At 29.6% G+C, this 23,074-nt stretch overlaps 1 protein-coding gene across 4 annotated transcripts in view; it reads right to left on the bottom strand.

Moving 5' to 3' along the window:
• Unc-13-4a (BAI1 associated protein 3) overlaps positions 1-16,003 on the bottom strand; it is a 66,516-nt gene extending 50,513 nt beyond the window's left edge. For 2 of the 4 annotated variants that reach the window (XM_070311937.1, XM_070311940.1), the window contains exon 1: positions 15,510-16,001. The gene's annotated coding sequence lies outside the window, so the exon portion shown is untranslated. Of the gene's footprint in view, positions 1-15,509 lie in introns of all 4 variants that reach the window. The other 2 variants (XM_070311941.1, XM_070311938.1) reach the window with 2 other exon arrangements.
• Between the last annotated feature and the right edge of the window lie 7,071 nt (positions 16,004-23,074).

The raw sequence follows: 23,074 nt of genomic DNA, 5'->3' as shown, positions 1-23,074 counted from the left end.
ACAAATAGAAACTATACTATTAGTTGATATAAAGGGAATAGATCTGACAAACCATTACGCGACAAATATTTTAGATAACAATAATATATTATAATAATAATATAATTATATAATAATATAATAATATAATAATATAATATATCAGTAAAATATTGAAATAAATTAACGTGTTCTATCAATTTACAGATAATATTAGCGATACAATATCAACTTGATATAATACTTATAATATTTAAATTAAATGATTGCTATCATTTTTAATATATAGAATTTATGAAACAATTTGAAATAGTTTGGGAATAAAAGATTTTGAGGAGAGTTTTGTTGTGTGAGATTAAAAATTCTATTTTGATGATATATACTAGGATTTCGGAAGCATAGTTTAACAAATATGCAACTATGCAGCTAAACGTTTATGAGAAATAGTTGTCGGTATCAGCAGAGATTGAAATCAAACTATAAAATAATTTAAAACATACCATCATACTTCAAGTATTTCATCTTATCTTAAGTCTCTCATCGTTATCTCATCTTATTATAAGTTTCTTGAGTGCATCACGAAAACAAAAAGTGTAAATGTTGTTTGTGATGACTCATTAATACACAATCACTGACCATTGAAGCGAACGTTATACTACATTATACAGTGTGTTCGAAAAGTTCCGGACTATCTGTTTTTCTCGGAGAATCCATATCGGACAAAAAAATGTTTGGAACAAAAGTTGTATGGTTTTGAGGGGGCCATAAGATGATACCATTGGTTTAACCTTTAGAGTTATTTGAAGATCATATGAAAGTCACATTTAATTTTTTAAATGGAATACTATATTTTTTATTGCATATTCTTGTAGCTCATCTTGAGAGCTTTCCAAAGCACTATGATGAAGTATTCTTTCATTAAGCACTTTTTGAGTTATTTTATATCTTATTCTGAAATATTTTGATATAAAAAATAAAATATCTTATAAAATATTTAGTTTTCAATAATCTTATCTTATGTAAGCTACTCCTTATCTCGTGCACGAATATGACCATATTTTTTTCGTTTTATTTCAAGAAGTGATTTTGGTATCTTTTGGAATAAGGGCAACAATCATTAATTTATAAAATAGCAATGTGTGTGTGTATGCATTATATATATAAATTAAAAATTAATAATAAGTTAAAAATGAATAAAAAATAAGTAATATAAAAGAAAGCGATAAATATCAAAAACAAATAAACTACAAATAATTAGCTTTTGTATCTGTATTAAATTAATTAAAAAAATCTGTATTAAATATATCTTAGAAAAGAAATCAGATTATTTATAAATTATCATAGACAAGCTATGACGTTCATAAAATAAAATTACGTGAGAATCCATCGATTGTTCATAAACATCCGCATGTTTAATCGAGCATGCACTACGTATACGATGGACGTAATAATGCGTAATCTCACGTATTGTGTGACGCACGCATTGATATTAGAGAGCAAAATATTGTATTATCGGCATTCAACACGGTTGGCTTCTTTACGAATAAACATCCACGTCGAAATCCTCGTCAAAAGCTAATTCCGTCGTAAAAATAAAATTTATTTGGCATTCACATTTATGTAGTAAATATGCAATGATTATTTTTCTTGAGTACAATTTTCTTATTTACTGTTGGTTGTATCAAAGTAATAAAAACAAATTAAATTTTTTATATAAATTGTAATTAAAATTATATTGCATACGTATGATTTTATGCGCGTATGCATACAGTAGACATAAAAGAGTTTTAGGAAAACCTGTCTGTATAATCTAATCGGTTTAACAATAATATTACCTCAACATTTTTTAAAAGTTTTCTCGCCTCTTCATAACGCGATCTTTGTTGATGGAAATTAGCGATAATGTCATATTTAGGGTAGTCAATATTCCTCGTAAGGGTCACGTTGGACGTTCAAGGACATCGTGAGAAGTCACTTCCATTGCCAGTCGATTCTCCCTGACCTCGTTAAACGACATTAAGCAGGTTTAGGAAGGTTCTTAGAATTCGCTTTTCGTTTCGAATATTTAAATCTTAACGTATGTGTTGAAATCTTAACCTTGCCCATATAAGTGAGATTATATTGTCGGAAGTTAAGAAGGGTCAATGATGAATTCTTTAATGTTATCTGAAACAAGAACGTGAGAAAAATGACAAAAGAAGCAAGTCTTCCAAAAAGAATAATGGATAACAAAGTTACATTAACGATTAAAGTTAATGATACGATAAACCGTAAATACGAAGAATCAAAAGATTTTACTAAAGTGATAGAATAGATAGATAAATACCTAATAATTTAAGACGGTTATTAGAACCTGTAGTACCAATAACGATTTTTTAATTGGTAATTTTAGTAGTTGAATAATAATTTAATATAAAAACATAATAAGTAAATTCTTTATGTTTGCACGATTTATATTTTTACGCAAAAAATTTCGAAAAATACTAGTAAAATTATAAAATAATAGAAATTTTTTTGCTAATGAACAAAATTTCATGCAAAGAGAATTTTTCAAGATTTTTAGTTTCGATATTCAAAAACTTTCTCTTCTTATGTTTTCTATGAAATATTGTCTGTTACCTACATTAAATCGCGCATTTAAAGTTTCACCAAGTTTGTTCCTCTGATCTGATACATCAAGGATGTATCGGCATCGAAAAGATGATTGATGGGGAACAAAATCGGGCCGAGAGAAGCACGTGATGCTTTGACGTCGTTCTTGTCTCGAGCATTACACGAACAGCAAGCTTTCTCTCCTTCAACCTCTCGACGTCTATCTTTTCCGCATCTTCTCTCTTTTTCTCTCTCTCTCTCTTTCTGTTTCTGTACTCAATCTAGGCTAATTTGAGCCTTTTTTTACTCGTGTATATAATATCGTGTGTGGGCTGTCTCTATTTTTTCGTCTACGGTATAGCTTCTTATCAAATAAGATATTTTTGTATCGCAAGGTAAAGGGGTGGAAGAAAGAGTAAAGTGGCATGTGCGTCAGCTTGTACGTCGATCGAGAGATATACTTTTATCCATTTATCTATTTATTGCCTCTCCTTTGTGTTCCATTAATCTGTCATCGAGATGCTCAAGCACAATGTTCGTGTCTTGTTATGTTTTTTTTCTATTTTCTATTTTATGAATGTTTATCTTCAAGATAAACATTCTATTTTATGTGAATATATTTTTCGAGCATTTCGATGAGAGTATGCAACAGAGAATAACTCGAATATTTCACTACGAGCGTTTAGAAAGACATGTAACAACCCATACGAATGTAAATTTTTTTACGGTAAAAGAGCATACGAGAAGTTTCCTACGGATTCATAAATAATTCATGTCTGCCGGTCAATGCTCATCACATGGAAATCAAACGTGGACGCTGTCAAATTTTATCTATAAATGAGAATTCAGATACGATGTTTGTTTTCCTGTCGCGCGCATCTTTTATTACACGCGGCCGATAAAAATGATATGAGTGAATTATATTGCATGCGCGTGTTGAAAATATTTCTATAAATTTTATGACCCTAAAATATAATATTATTTGAAATTACTGATTAATAACGATATATGGAAAACAAAAAGAAAATATTAATATTATCGCACTACATTAAATTATAAATATTGGACGCGATCCTAATAAATATATATGGTAATGAATATCGGCTGCGAGAGTGCCTTGAATATGTGCACAAATGTCAGCTACATGAAATAATATTGCTCGCTATTTAATCGAATATATGATACATATTTTTTTTCTTTTTTTTTTAGCAAATACAATATCTCTATTACATTCGCTTTGAAATATTTTTTACCATCATTATGCACATATAACTTCCACAAAACTGTCGCGAAAAATATGAACGAATTCTATCAAGTGCTGAATTATTTTATAACTTATAATAACGTTTTCATATTAATCGAAAGTAATCTTAAATTTCACTTTTATTACAAAACTTCTCATTAAAATATGAAACGTAATACTGAAATAATATAAAGATAATAAATTTATCAAAAATTACATTATCAAGAATTGAATTCATAAATCATATGTCATAAATTTTCAATTTGCTATTACTAATATTAAAAGAATACGAAAAGAAAAGAAATAAATTGAGAGAGGACAGATTTTAATCGTATTTAATAATATATTATCATTGGGGCAATATTGTTATTGATCCGTGCTGTTCATTTTATTTCATTTATTTGAATTGTAAAAAAATAAACATTTTTTGTCACATTTATTTTCCTCGCGAATCGAATGATTGACTAAGAGGCAATACTTCGGAGTTTCTTCATATCTCACATTAAAAACTATTAACTTCACAAATATTTTCAAATATTAAAAAAAAGCTGATCAATAAAAAAAAATTGTATGATAATTTGAAAGATAAAAATCAAATTATCTAAAAAATTATTTTAAAATACAGCATCATCTGCACAAAATAAAATAAATTATTATTAACGGAATATTATACTAAATATTTTATATATATTAAACTTTATTAAATTTTATATTAAAAAGAGAAAGAGCTTGAATATTTCATAAAATTATTTTGCATCTGTCAGTTTGTCTCTCTAAAATGTTGCATTTTTATTATATTGATATTCTTAATTTTGGTCACAAATCTACATTTCACATATATACAATAACAAGAAATATTATAAGTTACAAAATGCAATTTAAAAAATGTGTGTAGTTACATTTAATATGCATATAAATTATACACGTTTAATATTAACTTTGTAGAATATTCAGAAGAGGCTGATAAGTTTTAAAGTATAAAAAACAAGATATATATTTGCTATATAAATATGATATTATATTCAATGCAAAAGATAAATAGTTTTTTATTTTGATGCTTGCTTAAAATACATTTTTAATGACGGATGTAAACAATTTATATGCGTATTTTATATTGTATATTTCTATTTGTTTTAATTTTTATGTATTCATAATGTCTAATATGAAATAAGAATTGACAAAAATTTGAATGTAATAGACAAAGAGCATTGTGAATTAAAAGAAATATCCATTAGTCGTACCCATAACAAGAAAATAATTTTAATATATTTCCATTTATGCAATATTAAGTTATTGTATAAAGTTAATATTGCGCAATATTATGATAGAGCGAAACATCCATTATCTAATTAATCCGCATTTTACACATCCACCTATTATTCATTTTCTATTCCGTAATAAATTTCTGTAATAAATTATAAGGTGTCTATACTGTTATGTTAACATACTCTAATGCATTGTTTAATTTATATCTTATAATAATAATTAATTAATTAACATTACAGCGATGCTTGCCATATTGCAAATATTTAAATTATAAGACTAAAATCACGAAAATCTAGAATCCGTAAATATACGTATCGATAGATTTATAAATTGATTATACAATTAAGGATTTACAAATACAATATATAATATATCTCAAATTTTTACTGTTTCAACATGCTTATGTAAAATGGTGAAATATAATAATGCGAATGTGATAGATATAGATTAATAATTTCTCTTTAATATTGAATGCGCATATTTAAAAGAAAAATATTTATTTTAAGAAAATATTATGTAAAAAATATGATTAGAAATTTATTTAAGATTCTAAAGCGTATAAATGTATATCTAAAAAAAACTTTGCAAAAACTGCTTTTTTTCTATATATGACGAAGTATTTGTTATATTTTGTTTTAATTATACGTATTATGTCCATGTATATTATAAAATAAAATACTAGACGTATAACGTGATTTTTTCAAGCCATGAATGATACAATATATCTTCAAATTTTTCACATATCAAATATGTATTTCACGTTGGGGAATATGGTATATTTTCGAGTACACTCTTTTCAGCATTCCAATCGCGAAGGGAGGATGGATAAATCGGATTAAGGTTGTGTCCATGGGTTGTGTAAAGAGCCACCCTACGGCATTCGTTTTTGATTCCTCTCTTCGATCGACGTGTTCTACAGAGTGCGAGAAAGCTTCATTCTAGAGAAATAATATCCGAATTGTAACTAAATCAAAAGCGCGTTCGCTACTATCAAAGTTGATTATTAAGTTTAAAAAATAAAATATCTGTGTTATATATGCGAAAGAAATTATATTATAAATAACAACATATATAAAAAAATTTTTATAATAAAGAATCACTCGCACACACAATTTTAATTCATTTCTAAAATTGTTAAAAATGTGCAAAAAAAAAAAAAATACAATCGCTACAATTGCTTGAAAGCATAAGAAACTTTATAAATTAAAGTAGTCTCATTATCAACATAATATGTAAATATCCACATGAGATTTGGTCATCTCGTTACGGAGATAATTTCCGTATGAACGCGTTCGTCCTCGACAAGATGACGGGAATAGAGCGCGAGGCTTGTTAAAACTTGACTCAGGTCGGCGTTTACTAAAAGTTTCAGTATCTGGACAACGGGCAGATCAACATACAGCAAAATAAATGGAAATTTTCAGTTGCCACGTGTAGTCAACAAGTCAGAAAAATATGTATCGCAAAATGCATATTCTATATATTAAAACACGCTTATTATTTCTTTTTATTATCTATTATTTACTTTATCTCATTTCTCGGGAATATTTTACTGAAGAATAGTTTGGAATGTAATAAAGATTTTAAATCTTTAGGAGGATAATTTTCTCGAAGTCTGTCATACACGAACACACACATACACATAAATACAATAATGATTTCTATGTAGAATTGCTTGCTGAATATAAATGTAACAACATAGGCGCTGAAAATGATGTAAAGAGAGAAACAGAAAGAAAGAAAGAAAGAGAGAAAGAGAGAGAGAGAGAGAGAGAAATAAATTTAATAAATAAAAAAAAAAGTTCATTTTTCTGTTAAATTATTTATTGCATTATTTCATGCTAAAAGATCACGCGCTATATTTATGCAATATTTGTTATTATTACAATATATTGAATACATTCATATATATCCAAGAATTTAAAAGTTTAAAACAGAGAAAATAAAATATGTGTGTGTATGTATAAAAATGATGACATGAGGATATTCTTTCATTTATCGCATCGTATATGTTTTGCTACATTTTGTTTCGCTACTCTTGTGTACGTCGGTCATATATCAAAGAGATCTTTACAATAAACGCGCGATAAATATATAATTCAAAGTGTTTAATTATAGAATAACGAGAAATTATGTATATATTATAGTTTTATGATCTGTCAAATGGAATTTAGTATATATATAATATCAAATATAATATTTATAACGTGCAAATGTATAGAATGCAATTTGCATTTCCGGGAGAACGCCTTTGACTTCACAGTCGTGTTCGTTTGTTGATCGAATCGTGTTCAAAAAATATCTCAAATATATCTTCTACAAATACATAACTGCCACTCTCGTATAAAATTGCGAATCAATCCTGCCCATTTTAAATCAATTGTGTATTTAACTTTTTTTACATTCTAGTTACTTTGTGCAACTGATCAAATTCGTTCTCGTAATAATAAAATCTATATTTCATAAATGAAACGTGTACACAGTTTAATGTAAGTAAGTAAATAACCAACGTTCTGAATTTTAAATAAAGAAATATTTCTGTGTTAATTTACGAAACACAATACGCGATTAATCACGCACGTAAGCGCGGATGCGTCAAATATAAAACAATCAATCATTTATTCTCGCGTCATTACTCGAGAACAATCACGAAATTTCCGCAAAATATCTGAAAAAACAATCCGCACAGAGATTCGTCGCAAAAAAGAACAGAAAATGTTAAATAAATTTTCAAAATGCATGGTCGGTTCCGTCATTCCTACACGCGATACCGAAACGCTGGAACACATAGTCTCAATTTGTTTCTTTCGTGTTTTACATTCCAATGTGTTAGTGGCTAGACGTTACTACATATCGTAAAAAAAAAACGCTTTAAAAAGCGCGCAGTGAATGATAAATTCAGTAGTTCGAGTCAGCATGTAACCAGACAGTTATTGCGCGAGACGCGGTATTGAAAATCGTGTTCGCTTCTTTAAATCAATCACCGAAAACGAACACGATAATGTACTATATGATCATTTTTGATTCATGTTGCAATTTTCAACGTTCTACGCTGCTGTCTGTCAATGCGCATCTGATGTAATTCAGTTAGAAATTTTATTTCTAACTCGTTTAATTTTAATTTAATTAGTCGATTGGTTGAAAATGTTCATTTAAACATTTAATTTAATAAAATCATAAATTTCATGTTTACTTGATCATATATTTAATTAAATAATTAAAATTTAATTATATTTTAAATTTTGAATAAGAAAATAAATATACCATAAATCTTTTATATAATACGTATTACGTGTTGATGCACAGTTCAAATACAATTTTTTATCAAATCTTTTGAATTGTGTGTGTGTGTGTGTATGTGTGATTGCAAATCTTTTTAATATCATTGTTAATTTCGTTTATCAGTAGTCATATACTACGGTGAGAAAGAACAAGCAGCCAACACGGTAAAGCAAAATTACATTTTCTAATTAAATCATACTATGTATATAACGAAGATATTTAAAAAGGCACAATCAGCGAAATTAAACTGCGAGCGCAAGAAATAGCACATGAACTCCGCAAATGTTCAGATCGGTAAAGTACGAGGAGGAAAAGGGGAAAAATTGAAAAGAAAAGCTCTGGAAACGGTAGAATACGTGTCGGCGATGGAAGCAGTAAAAAGCCCTCGGCTAGGGCGGAAAGCTTCGCGGTTGTGCTGAATTCCTCGATTTTTCGTTTATTGCTTTTTATATTAAAGCCGTCGACTTTCCAATAGTTCTATTGCAACCGTTCCGAAACCGATGCAAATTAACTGCGATCCATGGAGCATAAATAAGAATAAAGAAAAAAAAAAAAAAAAGAGAAAATAGAATGTATCGAACAAAGTAGGCCGCGAAACTCACCGACGCCCTCGAACGAAACATATCAATTTTGCTTCAATTAAGCGTCGTGATTAATTACGCGTAATATATGCGAATTAAATTTATGCATTATTTATTAGATCGCGTTCAACGTAGCTCATATCGAATACTCTTATTAAAGAGAATTGTTCGCACGGATATTTCAGTTTCACATAACAAGTTTCTGACTTAAATTCTTGCATATATAAATATTCTAAAATATATTATTTATATAAGATATTAATTCTTCCAGACCAATCACTTTATTAAAGAAGTAAATAATGAAATTTTTTATTTACAAGCTACTTCTATACGGGACTATACATATTTAAGAGCCTCAAAAAATGTTAGATAAATTAGTTTTAAGATCTGGTTTGATTCCGAACGCGAAATAAAAACTATAAAAAAATAATAAAAAATTAGGAATACGGTTTATGCTAATCAGCTGTTTTACTTTATATTCAAATTATAATTAAGATATCTATTTAGGAACTTGACTATATAGCAGTTATTTAATCGCTATTAGATCTAAAACCATATATCTGCATTTTAAAACATAAGTATGTGCCACGTCTCACGTCAATATAACAAGCATAAATACATAGAAAAAGTATTAATATTATTAAATAAAAAAAAAAAACATGTTTGATATTTATTGTATTTAATCGTCGATTTAATACCAATCTCCGTTTAACACGCGAATCATTAATTCATGACATTTTTTTTATGACCTCCCACATTGCGCGAATCACGATATTATCGCAACCACAAATCTCACGTGACATCTGTGGATCCGAATTTGTAGAGCTTCCTGCTGTAAACTGTCGGTTGTAAATACAACCATACATTTATATCTCTTAATTATTTTAAAGATCATTAAGATATAATTGGTTGCACGATCATACTACTAATTTATACTCTCATGTTGTAAATAATGGGAATATCAATATTTGAACATCGAAATGCATTAAATATGAATATCTTTTAACGACATATGTATGTATATCACATGTGCGTGTATATGTATACAAGACAATCAATATATGGGCATATCTCGTTTTCTCTCTCTCTCTCTTTCTCTGTTTCACCTTCCTTTTTTTCTCTTTCTCTTTTTTAAAGCTAAATAACTTTTATTTAAAAAAATAAAGTGTAATAAAAAAATATAAATTTGAATAATTTAATTATTAATTTATATTGCGCATATAAAAATATGTGTATATATATATATATATATATATATATAGAGAGAGAGAGAGAGAGAGAGAGCTATAATATTATTTAAACGTACGAATTATTTGTATCCCAAATAATGAATTTTCCGTATAACTAAACATAAAAATTAAATACTTATTCGCAAATTCAAAATTCGGCTGTATTATTAACTAACTTCTGTCAATAGCCGCAAGCTGCGTGGAATTCATCGTCAATCACGGACGTCAATAACGGATATAAGTCAATCAAGCGCTAATAACGAACACGCTTTGCCAGTTTCCGGGTTTGTGCGCTGTTGTGTGATTACGATTATTATTTATAATTATTGGCATATTATTAATATATCGAGCAGAAACGCTATGTGTCCATTATGTGCCACGGAATTTACCCACAATCCGCTGGCATCGCCAAGCAGTCCGTTAATTACATTAATTAATTTAACCAGATATTCACCGCACCTGCATGCTTTAAATATGCGATTATCCGGCGATTATTAGGAGATAAGCTAACAGGTTCCGTGTATCGCGAAACTTCAGTTCATATAATAAGCTTTAGAGTACATAGCGCAAAGACTGATGACATAATTGAATAATACTTTATTATTAAAAAAATGTACAAGATGCAAACTTTCACGGTATTCCGCAACTTGCTATATACTTATTCCATTTTTTATTGAACTCGAGTATTTAAATTTGTTATTTAGATTGATTTTAAGATAAACCAGCACAAAATATTTAAATACAAAAATTGGTTTTTATGCAAAAATTTTGAACGTCAGAAATATTGCAAAGTTCGGTTTTCATAATCAAAGTTTGACGAATTGGATCATATAATATAATAAGTAAGTGAAGTTATTTAGCTTTTAATTAAATTCTAAATATGTTTGACAATTTTTTTATTAATTAATAAGAAATTTATGTATTAAGTATTAGACATGGAAAATTTATGCAGTATGTAACATTTGTGTGTATAATGGAAAATTTTAAGTAAAATTTTAAAAAAGTAAAATTTTGGAAAAATTATTCTACATTTATTGTTACTACTATATATGTGTAAACAAAAGATAATAATTTAATAGAGTTTAGTGTAACATAAATTTTCTACAAAGAATATTATTATTAATTCTATGTAGAAATAATAATTCTGATAAAATAACGATTTAAAAAGAAAACTCGTTATATTTTAAAATAGTGTAAATTCAAGCAGCTTGTTAAAATTAAGACTACAATAACGTCAATAAAGAAGCGATATATAACGACTAGAAAATATTGAAGAAAATTAATGCAGCGCCCGGAAAAATTTCCTTGCTGTTTTATATACGACAAGACCGCTTTCGTCCTGCTTCCTATTATCCATCCATCGTGTTTGCAAGACAGAAAATTCTTGTTTTTTGCAATCTCTCTTTTTCTCTCTCTTAATTTTGCCACAGACTATAATAAACAAAGAAAGCTATTGTTTTTAGCGCTCTATGCACAGAAATTGTTATCGGTAAATAGCTCGACTGAGAGAAACTCTGATTCTTTCCTGATACACGCATAGTAATCATTGTTCAATATTATGTTACAATAGAGTAACAGACATCATGTAGCAGATTTATAATACACTTTGCATAATTTTGTTTCAGTTTTAATACCGCCAGCGGATTGTCAATAGTAGACTTTCCAATGAAATTTGTCTTTAACTCTACGAAAATTTAACGGCTTACTGTTTATGATAATTAGTCAACTTTCAATGTTATATAGTTTGATAATTATTTTACTATTGTTATTAAACATAAAAATTATTGTCATGTTTGTACATGTACCATATATTGAAATTTAACTCTATACGAATTATATGGATTTCAATATCAAATTTAAATTGTAAGAGGATAGAGATGCAAAACTGCCATTTTCGCAAAACTTACAAACAAAGGATTATTTTGGATTAGTCGAGATAAATGGTAGAATAAATACGAAATAATCAAGAAGCCGTGATTAAGATTTTCACTCTATCGTAAACATAATATCTCATCATCATGACGCTTCATCTCGTACAATATAGATATGGGAATAATGCAGTACATATATAACGACGTATGTATTTAAATACGTGTATTATAAGCCGCAGAAAGAGTTTAATGATGCAAGATGTCAATTATAATCTGTATATATGATCGTAATCATATTTCAAGACAATTCATTATTGACAAATGCATTAAAATTCGACACAAATGTATCTTTTCATGTGTTTACGTTAGATGTTTTAAAATTATAAACATACACATATGAAAAACTTTAAAATATTAAAAAAGAATTCTTTATTATATATTTATTTATAGCTCTTTTTCTATTTAGAAAAAAATTTATCATAGTTAAAAAAATTTTATAATGCAACAATTTTATCACATATAAAAGAAATGTATATCATTTATATAAATGTATATTTATATTACATAATAGAGAGTTTAAAAAAAAATCATATATCATTCTTTTATAAACTTTTTATATCATCGATTACGATTCTACATGACTTATCTAGCCAAATAAGCTTTACGGCCTAGAAAATATCTCGATCTCCGACCTATCAAAAATATCTCCCAAAAAAGATAGGTAAAGAAGGATCGCTGTTCGATTTCCTCACAAACTTCCAAAGTTTACCGGCACTTGGATAGTCCTAACAAACACCCTAAATCAAACACCATTTTTTTTTAAGAACAAATCCGAATAAAGATTGGCAATGCTCACTTCAGAAGCGAGTTAGATTAAACCGGAAATCAAGGTAAAATTTTTACGTCGCATTGAATACGCAATGTAACGATCAAATTTTTATTTTGATAGAAATTTACAGTGTTAGTTTAAGACTTTTTTCGTGAGATTGTAAAAATACGACAAGTGGAAATCGAAAACGTCAGATCGACAAGTATGTTTTTCTTATTCCGATCAAGCAACAAGAAGTTTCTCTTTCATCGAATCGGCTCGTCAGTTTTCCATCGTGCTTCAATCAACGATGAATTTATCTCTCTGAAATTCTTCGAATATCTCGAAGATCTCCGCGTATTTTTGCTTGATAATCAACAAAGCCCTTTAGTTATTGTCTAATTTATCTGTGCATCTTTATAATATATCAAAAGAGATACAACGAAACGATTAAGGTATAGCGAAAAGTGATTTTTAAAGGTAGACTAATTCTTATTGTGTAGTGTTTCATTTTTTTTAAATTTGTCTTTTATAATCTTATATCCAGATTATATTATTTAAAGAAAATAAATAGTTATTTGTTTTCTGTCATGTTATACATTATATCCTATTATATACAGTCACTCCATATGTTTACGGTAACGCGTCAGATCTAGATATATTTTTTCGCACAGATTCCAATGCTTAAATTCGGACAATTAAACCCGAATTGCAGAATTACATCCTCCGTTTAATCTTCGCTACGGATCTTCTTTTGTTTGCAATAGGTTTTTTTGCTCGAGCTTACTGGTTCGATGCGGCAAAGATTTAAAAAATTCCCTCGTCGCGTAAAGACGGATTTTTGTAAATCCAACAGACGTCTTCGATCCTGCTAAAGTGCTTCCGTAACTGACAAGCAGAACTGATCGATTGCAAAAGAGGGACTACGACAGTTTGCTTTTTTGCACTCCGGACGCACATACTGTTCTATCGGGCCGGAAATAGTTACTCGTTTCGGCTGTCATTTAATTAACGAGCGTAACACAGCCTTTTAACGAAGACTGCGCGCTGTACCGTTGATTAATTTCAATCCCACGCTATTGTGATAGATACTTTAAAAAACGGGTTAATAAAATTAACAGACTAGATCCGATCATTATAAATTCAATATTCGTCAATTTATAATCACAGTCGCTGGTAATTTTTGTCCATCGAGTTCAAACGATCAGCGTGCTAATATTTTGGTGATGTATCGTCAGTTATTTTAACACACACACGGCGATATTCTTAATCCCTAGTAAGCGCTTTATCATTACGCGATAAGAACAAACTCAAAAAATAAAACAGCGTCAATGCAAATTTGAGAAGCATGTCTCAGAAACTTCAGAATTAAAAAAAAAATAATTGTGTGGAGGGATATAATCACCAATAAATTATAGTTATCAAATGCAAGCTATTATACATTTTTATTTCATATATCAACATATTTTTAAATCCGTTATAATTCAGGCCGCTTATACAGATGTAAATGTATGCACTCAATTTTACTTATATCGATGCACGCACATATGGTACAGTCTTACTATAAACGGAAATTTTTGTTTTACTTTATATGTATTAAATATCTTGAATATTTTTAAATTGCTAGCAATATTTTAAATATTTAAATAGAATTCAAAGATAAAAACAGTTTTTAATCCATTATTCTATGATATATTTTTGCAAATTTATTAAAAATTTCTGACGTATAAACATTTCTTCCTAATAGTCTTCTATTAAGTAAATATTCCTCCAAGATCATTTTTAATGTCCACAAATGTCAGGCAACATATATATTATTTAAAAAACCGTTTCTATGTTGCATCGACACTCCCACCTACCAAGAGTCATTATACGTTCATTGACCCATGCACGACAATTCAGGTAGGGCGATAATCCTCGACATGTCCGATGGTACGCTGACCCTCTCTACTTGCTATGACATTCAATTGCGTACGTGTTTCACTGAGATATAATTCGTATCGAACTGTCATTAGATTAACTGGATCATTATTGTGACACATTGTACAAACCGCATTGATCTCTAATGTACTGACAATGAGTAGTAAAATTAATAAAGAATTAATATATTTTGTATATGCTTTCACATCAATCTGATTTTCTTTAATATTTCTCGTTTTATTTGCATTGCTCAAACAGATTTTTGTGCAACTAAAATTCGTTAAAAAAGCATGTTTTTTTCAGTGCAAAACAATCACTAAATGACGCATTAGCCGCTATTACGCTTTTTTTCCGATTTCTATAGATTTTTTACTTATTACATTGATTTTCCAAATTTTGAAAACATATATAATGACATGTTTATAAGAGCAAGTCTTAAAAGCGAAAAACGTGTTAACCGAGAAATTGATCGTTATCATCAAAAATCATTATTAAATTTTTTAATTATTTTTAATATTTATTATAAACTGATTTATTATCTGCAGTTAATTTATTACATTACAATAAGACGATCCATTAAATCAATTAATACAATACTAAGTTTCTAAGCACGTACAATCGATGCTTAGGAGCGCGCGTTTCAGATTTCAAACAGAGTCTTTGTCATCTGATCCGACGAAAACCGGAAGCGATTTACTGGTGACCTAGTTTGATGAAACACAGATTCCGATTACTCACCATCGCGCTGACGTTGATGACGGCGATGATGAACAGTGTCTCGAGATGAGTCTTTCGAAGCGAAATACGTATCACGTATCGTATCGTCCTTGGAAGGTTTATGACACAGGATTTCAGCAATCTACAGATATTTATGGCAATAAAGAGCCACAAATGAACGATCCCGCGCTTGTTCGAGAGTCGAAGTGAAACAGCCACTTGTAGCGCCGACGGTTGACCGGGCGCGTAAACCAGACTGGCGGGTTGGCAAACAGGTGAGACGCCGTCGCGTGCCTCTCTCACCCTGTATTTCTCTCTCTTTCATTCTCTTCCCCGTAGTTGCTTGCGTCGCACTCCTTCCACTTTCAACAATTGCACCCTCTTGGTATCATTCCTGCGCGTCCCTCTCCATCCCAAGTGATTTCCACCTCTCTTCGTCCATCCTCCATTCTACTCAGAATTCGGGCTGTCTGTCTTATTCCTCGTCTCTTCCAGAGAGATCTCTCCGTTTCTCTCTGTCTATATATTTTTTTCCTTCTTGGATTATATTGGCATCTTTCTCTTTATCGCCTCGGCGCACCCCTACTTTTTCGCTCATCTCCCTTCCTCGAAATAGCCTTGCTGTTACTTGTTTCTCTTTCTATCTTGCATTTGTCTCTCTCTCTCTCTCTCTTTCTCTCTGTCTCTCCTCTCTCTTTTTCTCATTTGAGGCGCCACGTCACGCATTTCCTCTCCTGATTCACCGTCTCACTTCCACATTCACATTTACCCTCCCGTTTTTCCAACACGCCGCCTGTTTCCCCTCGTTTCTAGATTCCCCTCTCTCCTTTAACATCCCACCGACTATTCCACCCTCTTTAGTACGACTCCCACCAGCTATTTCTCGATGCCCTACCCTACGGAAGTTCGTGGCGCGCTGATTCCTATCCCCGCAGAGGCACAACCGGAGGTACTTGCGTGCGCAGCATGTCCATCGATCTATTTCAGCTCACCTACGCTCCTGCTAGGCTGGGTCTATACCTGCTGTCGTTTCTACACCCTGCGCGTTCACACTATACATCGTCATAAGCGCGAGATGGGAAGGGAAGCTGGGGGAGAAAGGGAATGAACGAAACTTCGATGAGAGACCTAGAGACCCGAATTTCATTCTAGATTACTAACATCGAGAGACTTCCGCAGATAGTTTGATCTCGTATCAAGGTTCAGTAAACTCGATTCGAGTTCAAATCGATCAGATAAATGAGACAGATTTAATTAGTAATTAATCGTTATAGAGTTGTCACATTTATCCTCCTCGGATTTCTGTGTGCTTATATGTATGTCATTTCTTTTGAATATATAATTATTAATTATTAATATAATTATACAATATATATTACACGATAATCTATGTAATTTGTATATTAATAAATTTTGTATGCATTCCAAGATAAATACAAAGTACGTTTGTCTTATTTACTGAAATAGAAAATATACACAAAATCAATTATTACAATAATATTAATATCAGTGATTTTGTTCATCAATTATCTTCTGCGTATAACATGAAATGCGATACAATATATATTTAAAAATATATATTGAATGACATGATAAAATGACAAAGAATATTTAAATGCTTTAATTAAAATAAAATATATATTTTTATTTATTTTTTTTCTCTCTGCAAAAACAAATGTGTAATATAAAGAATAAAGAAAATTTATTTTAAAAAATACTCATTTTTAGATTTATTAAATTATTACTAAATTTTGAGTGGCGAGAAATTTTAATCAATATATATATCGATTATTTTCTCGATGATATTGGCATTATTATCATATCCGTTTAGCCGCTAAGATTTATTATCCATAGGATACAGATGGCACGATAATTGTGTTAATACACGTGAATGTACTGTCAGGTTAGTACTAAGACCGTTTATTGCAAGGGATTCTAGTGCTACTCGCGTATGATTGTAATTTCCATGGAAATTACTTGGTGACACAAATGTCGCTAGTATACTTGGCAGTTATTTGCGGTAGTCACGCATAAAGATATTAAACTTTGTCGCACGATAATTTCTCTCTAACTATTGTCGACTTGATACGTATTTTATCGCGTATTTTCCCCGACAAAATCTGAAATAACAAATAAAATTAACATATATATTATAATAGATACTGAAAAAAACGGGAAAATTTTTTATAGTATGTCCAATTTTGATGCCACACATATGTATAAGATTGATTAGTTTTCGTTTGGGACAATGGCTACACAATATTATGTGTATATGTGCATATATATATATGGTATATATCACATTTTACGGCATCGAAAATTGGATTCGCTGAAAGTTACAAATGTAATATGCTTCATAACTTAGTCTCGTAGATTTATCACAACTTCCTAAGTCCAGTTGCCATAGATTAATAAACATCTCATAGATAAGCCGTATATCTTCAGATAAATAAATGGATTAGTTAAACAAACCGAATTTTTCGATTGTCTGTGTTTCAGAGGCTAGATGCGGAACATACATCATACTTTTTTTTTTCGACATTTTTTGTTACCCGCAAGGTATTTCGTCGGTTCTGAGGCAGAATTTCTGGTGGGTATTGAATATTTGAATTCAAACGTACAAACTTAGAGATCGACGACTGTTGAAATAGTTTTTGATTCTTGAAAATAGAAAAATTAATCTAAACCAACAAGCATCACAGCATGATATTCAGCTTGAATTTATCCTCAAGTCGTGTATATTTTCCATTGCGTTCTAATTAATAATTGAAAAGCTAAAAAATATCGTGTTTTTTTCACTTAAAAAATATTCGGTTTTCATTAAAAAACATTTGGTAAATTGATAAGAGAAGCCGATAAAATAAAGTCTGTGCAAGTCAGTATCTATTGATTAATATTAATTAGTATTATCAAAAATGTTAAACATATATGACTATTAAATATATATTTTTTCATTCAAGGCATTACATTTGTCTTAAAAAAATTAGATTGCAAGTGCTAACTGCGTGCCATTTATATACGTGTAAATAATTCTAATCATAATTTCTTTAATTTTAAAGATCTATAAGCTAAAAGATACAATTTTAAAAAGTGAAAAATATTTTCTATACTTAAACAGGCTATATCTTAGAAATGTTTTATATAGCAAAAAAAAAAAAAGGATATAAAAGATACGATTAATTTAATAATAAGGAAAACGATATTTTTATCCTTTTTTTTAAACAGCAAGTAAAATCAAAGACATCATAAATAAAGAGTTTGTTGTATTACTCTGTACTATTGTGCGCATGGCTATATATTTATAGAGTCAACGTGTGCTAGTTAGCAGAATCGTAGGTGATCTCTATGATGTGATAATGAAATCGGATTATCGATTTTGTTTCTGCAGCGAATAGTCGTATACCGATGTGAATGGCGTTGATAGACGTCGAATGCTCTATACGAGCAAGCTGGATAATAACTATGCAACACCTAATGGAAAGTTTTCATTAACTATTTTGCCGCGGAATCGAGATTTGAAATTTTTGCTGTATATGCATATTATTACGTCGAAATATTAATGCTGTAATAGTAATTAGCAATATCAAATATATTTTCTTATTTGTGTACCATACATCTTATTAGTTGTATCGATAAAAGCTTATTTATTACAATGTAATATGACAGATTAATATATCTTTGTTTTGTTATATTAATAACGCGGTTTCACGTAATATAAACATTTGTAACATTAAATCTCTTATTACAATATATTTCTGAAAGAAATTTTGCGAATATTCACCTATAAAAAATTGTATACAAAAAAACTCTTAGATATTAAAAAAAATTATTATTTTATATTACTTTATCAAAATTGACATCTTGTACAAGAATTAGGATTTTTTAGTCTTTCTAATTTCTGCTTTTGTGTTGTCAGCAAGAAAATATAATTGTTTGATGGACTTGCGATAGAGGCTTCGAGAATTATTTGAAATTAGCAATTGCATTACAAGCATTATAAAACGTGACTTTCTATTTATGATTTTCAAAGTAGCTGACATTGCAAAGTTTATCTGTGAACTTGTTTTAAATTTTTTTTTAAGATTTAATATATAGATGCGATATTTAAAAAATGCTCTATTCTATTTCTCATCACATTGCTCTGCAGTATTACCGCAAAATATACATTATGTTAAAAAAAAAAAAATATGAAATATAGTCTCAACTAACGCGTTGTTATTTAAAAGAGAATTCTCTCATTCCCTGTTTTAATTGAAATAATTAAATGACATTATTCCTGACTCGACAATTAATCGTTATTCTTTTCTCATAATATTGTGAGTTGATATTTCTACTTTTTCTGTAAGACATTTCTTAAACATTATAAATTTTTTTCTTCTCTTTTGTTTTCTTCACCCTTCCTCCTTTTTTATTCTTTTTCTTTATTCTGTCTTTCTCTCCCTCTCTCTTTCTTTTTTCTTTTTTCATTCCTTTCGCGCATCAAAAATGATACTCTTCTGGATAAATCGCAAATGCATTTGAAAGAAGAATTTCGATCATTAATATCGCGCGATTAAAGTACAGTAGCACGTTTCCCAGAAAATTTTCCTTCCGCGTAATACCTTCCAGTATTGCTATCCAGAAGTTTTCAGGTCGAAAGATGCTCAACCATTAATAGCGATTGTGGCACAGTAGGGACAAATAATAGCGCAGACGACACTCATCAACAATTTGAAGAAATTCTTGCAATCTTTCTCGTCGACAATTCATTTCGTTACGTCTCGTTTATTGCAATGCACTCTCGCGCCTTTCACGCGCCTTTGCAGCATTAATCGTAGACTCATCGCTGAGTTAAATTTAAGAGATTACCACGATGATAATCGTCGATCAATTCGTTGGATTACTTTTCTTTGACTCGTCCGGATAATAATATCTCTCAATTTGATAAATGTGTTTCTAATGAAAATCGATGGATTCTGAAGTATTGTACTATTTGTACTCCAAGAAAAATGTACTTATTACTCTATACAAGTATAGCATATCCATCGAATGGATTAACATTCACAAATTTATTTATCTAGCAATTATTAGAAAGATTTATGATTTCGTACATTTAAAAATTAACAAATTAGTTACATTTAAAAATTCTAATAAGAATCATACATTTTATTAAATTACAATAACCAGTTTATCTTTAATTTGCAGTAATATATATATATAAATGCAAATACTCATAATACTATAATATAAATTATTAATGCGATATATGATACATTTAATTATACGCACTCTTTATATGCTTATAAATAATTTTTGGCAAACCTAAACTTTCCGTGTTGCAATTACGCTATATGTATAATATTTATTCCGATTTATTTTCCGCGCACGATTTGTATATATTGCGTAATGAAACGGCAAATTACTTTTATCGATGTATATAAAAATTTAGAACGCGCAGTTTCCAATTCCAACTCGAAAAGCTTTGACATTTTCTACTGTGGAACACGTGTGCATCCTACATACAATATAACACGCCGTAGAAATGTCTAGTTTCCAATTTAACTATGTTAAATTACCTTCGAATAAATTTCAATCAAAAGGAAATAGATTTTCTATTGCGATTTTTGATTAATTAGACTTTTAATAATTTATCAGTTTAAATAACGCAGTGTATTAATGAAAGATAACTCAAAGGCACACGTGGACGTAATGTTTAACAGTGCAACAATTTGTTTAATATTTTTGAAATAATTATTCTTATAACATGATATGTTTATATACAAATCACATTTAATCATATTTTTTTGACAGCATAAAACTATATTCGCTATTTATAATTAATTTATTACTAAAATCTATTATTAAAAAAATACTTTACTCTTGTTAAGTCTTCTCTAATCTTATAATGTACACATCTAACATCTATAATATTCTCTGATATGTATGTATGTTGGTAATTTGAAAATTTTAGCTGTCAGAAAAAGTCATATAAAAGCTATTATTTACACACACATCATTTAATCTCTTACTAATAATTTACTTTTTAGACAAACGGGCTTATAATACTCTTGTCTCATAGCATATTCGAATTTCAGAATGACTCGAAATTACTTAAACACAATTTTTTTATGATATCATAGCGACTTATAGACGCGACGAGGGAGAACGATATCCATTTCCGATCATATAAATAATCTATAAAATAGGAATCAACTTCTCTTGTCGCACGTAAAAACCGTGATAAGTTGTCCTAGTTAATTCTCTCTCTCATTAAAGTGAAATATATATGTCTTCAAAGGGTAGGAAAACAGAAGGTCGTGGTGTTTGGCTATCTATACATCAAAACATGTACGGCGACATTATTGGTGTATGTACAAGAGACCCTGGACGACGATCCCACCTGTCCTTATTGAGCAATCGACCGATCTTTAACTGATTCAGGCCAAACTGTTTGTCGGAGCAAAGCTTTCATTAAACATTATTTAGCAATGTTCAATGAGATTTAATATAATTTGTCATCAAAAATACGATCATGGATGATAATTATAAATGCGAGATCGAGATATGTTGCGGAAAATGCAACGAGTCCACAGCACGCTGAAAGTGCATGTCTTGGGTACTTAGCTTCCCCTTTCAAGATTAACCTTTCAGGTACTGAGCCCTCTCACCAACGTCAAAGTGTACCCATTGGGAGCGTAATTGATAATGAAAAATTAATCATTAATTATAATTATAGCGAATCGTGTCCCGATACTCACAATTGCGATTAGAATAGAGATTTGACAATATATGGTACAAAGCGTTTCGTATTACTATTTTACTATTCGAATGTCATCATGCAAATGATAAAGGTATGATAAAGGTTATTTAAACTAACAGCGCGTTATACGTCGCCAAGAACACCATATTATTATTAATTCTCTTTGCCAAAATATTTTATGCATTATAAAATATATATTGATAAAATATTATTTTTTAAACTAATTTGAATTACAGATTAATTATTTATTAAATGATTAACGTATCACAGAGCCTTTCATTATAATCATTATTCAATTTTGCACGCGATTTATCTGTTTTACTTCTGTACGTATTCAATCAAAATTAAATTTAAATCGTCGAAAAATCAAACAATAAATCATCGGATGAAATGTATTATTGGAAAATGCTTTAAGCATTATTAGAAAAATAATTATCCCTTTCTAAAAAAGGCATGAAACCTCGAACTTGAATATATGAAAGCGTCGAGGCCTCTTTTCCGCTATGCTGATTGACTGTCTCGCTTGTGCGCTGCGACTTGCTTCATTCGTATTATTTGCAACTGTCAAATCATGCGAATTTTGACAGTTTGACAATTTGTGAAAGAAAAAGTTAATTAGAGTTAGGAAAGAAAAGTTAAAAAAATTGAAAAGTGTCTACAAATAAAAGCGCGCGCCTGTGTTGTTCCAGTTGTCCATAAAAATTACAACAAAACGATAATTTATACTTTTGATTCCTGTTATTTCGATTTTTTTCTTTAAATAATAAATAAATAAATCACGGTAAATATACGGTAAATATCACGGCATATTCGATAAAGATCTATATCGTTGCAATATAGTTACGTA

The sequence above is a fragment of the Polyergus mexicanus genome, unplaced genomic scaffold, assembly GCF_030449975.1.
Source record: "Polyergus mexicanus isolate NDT 795.1 unplaced genomic scaffold, iyPolMexi1.0 SCAF_21, whole genome shotgun sequence".
NCBI lineage: Eukaryota > Metazoa > Arthropoda > Insecta > Hymenoptera > Formicidae > Polyergus > Polyergus mexicanus.
Note: the sequence above shows the minus strand (reverse complement) of the source record. Positions and strands in the feature narration are given on the sequence as shown.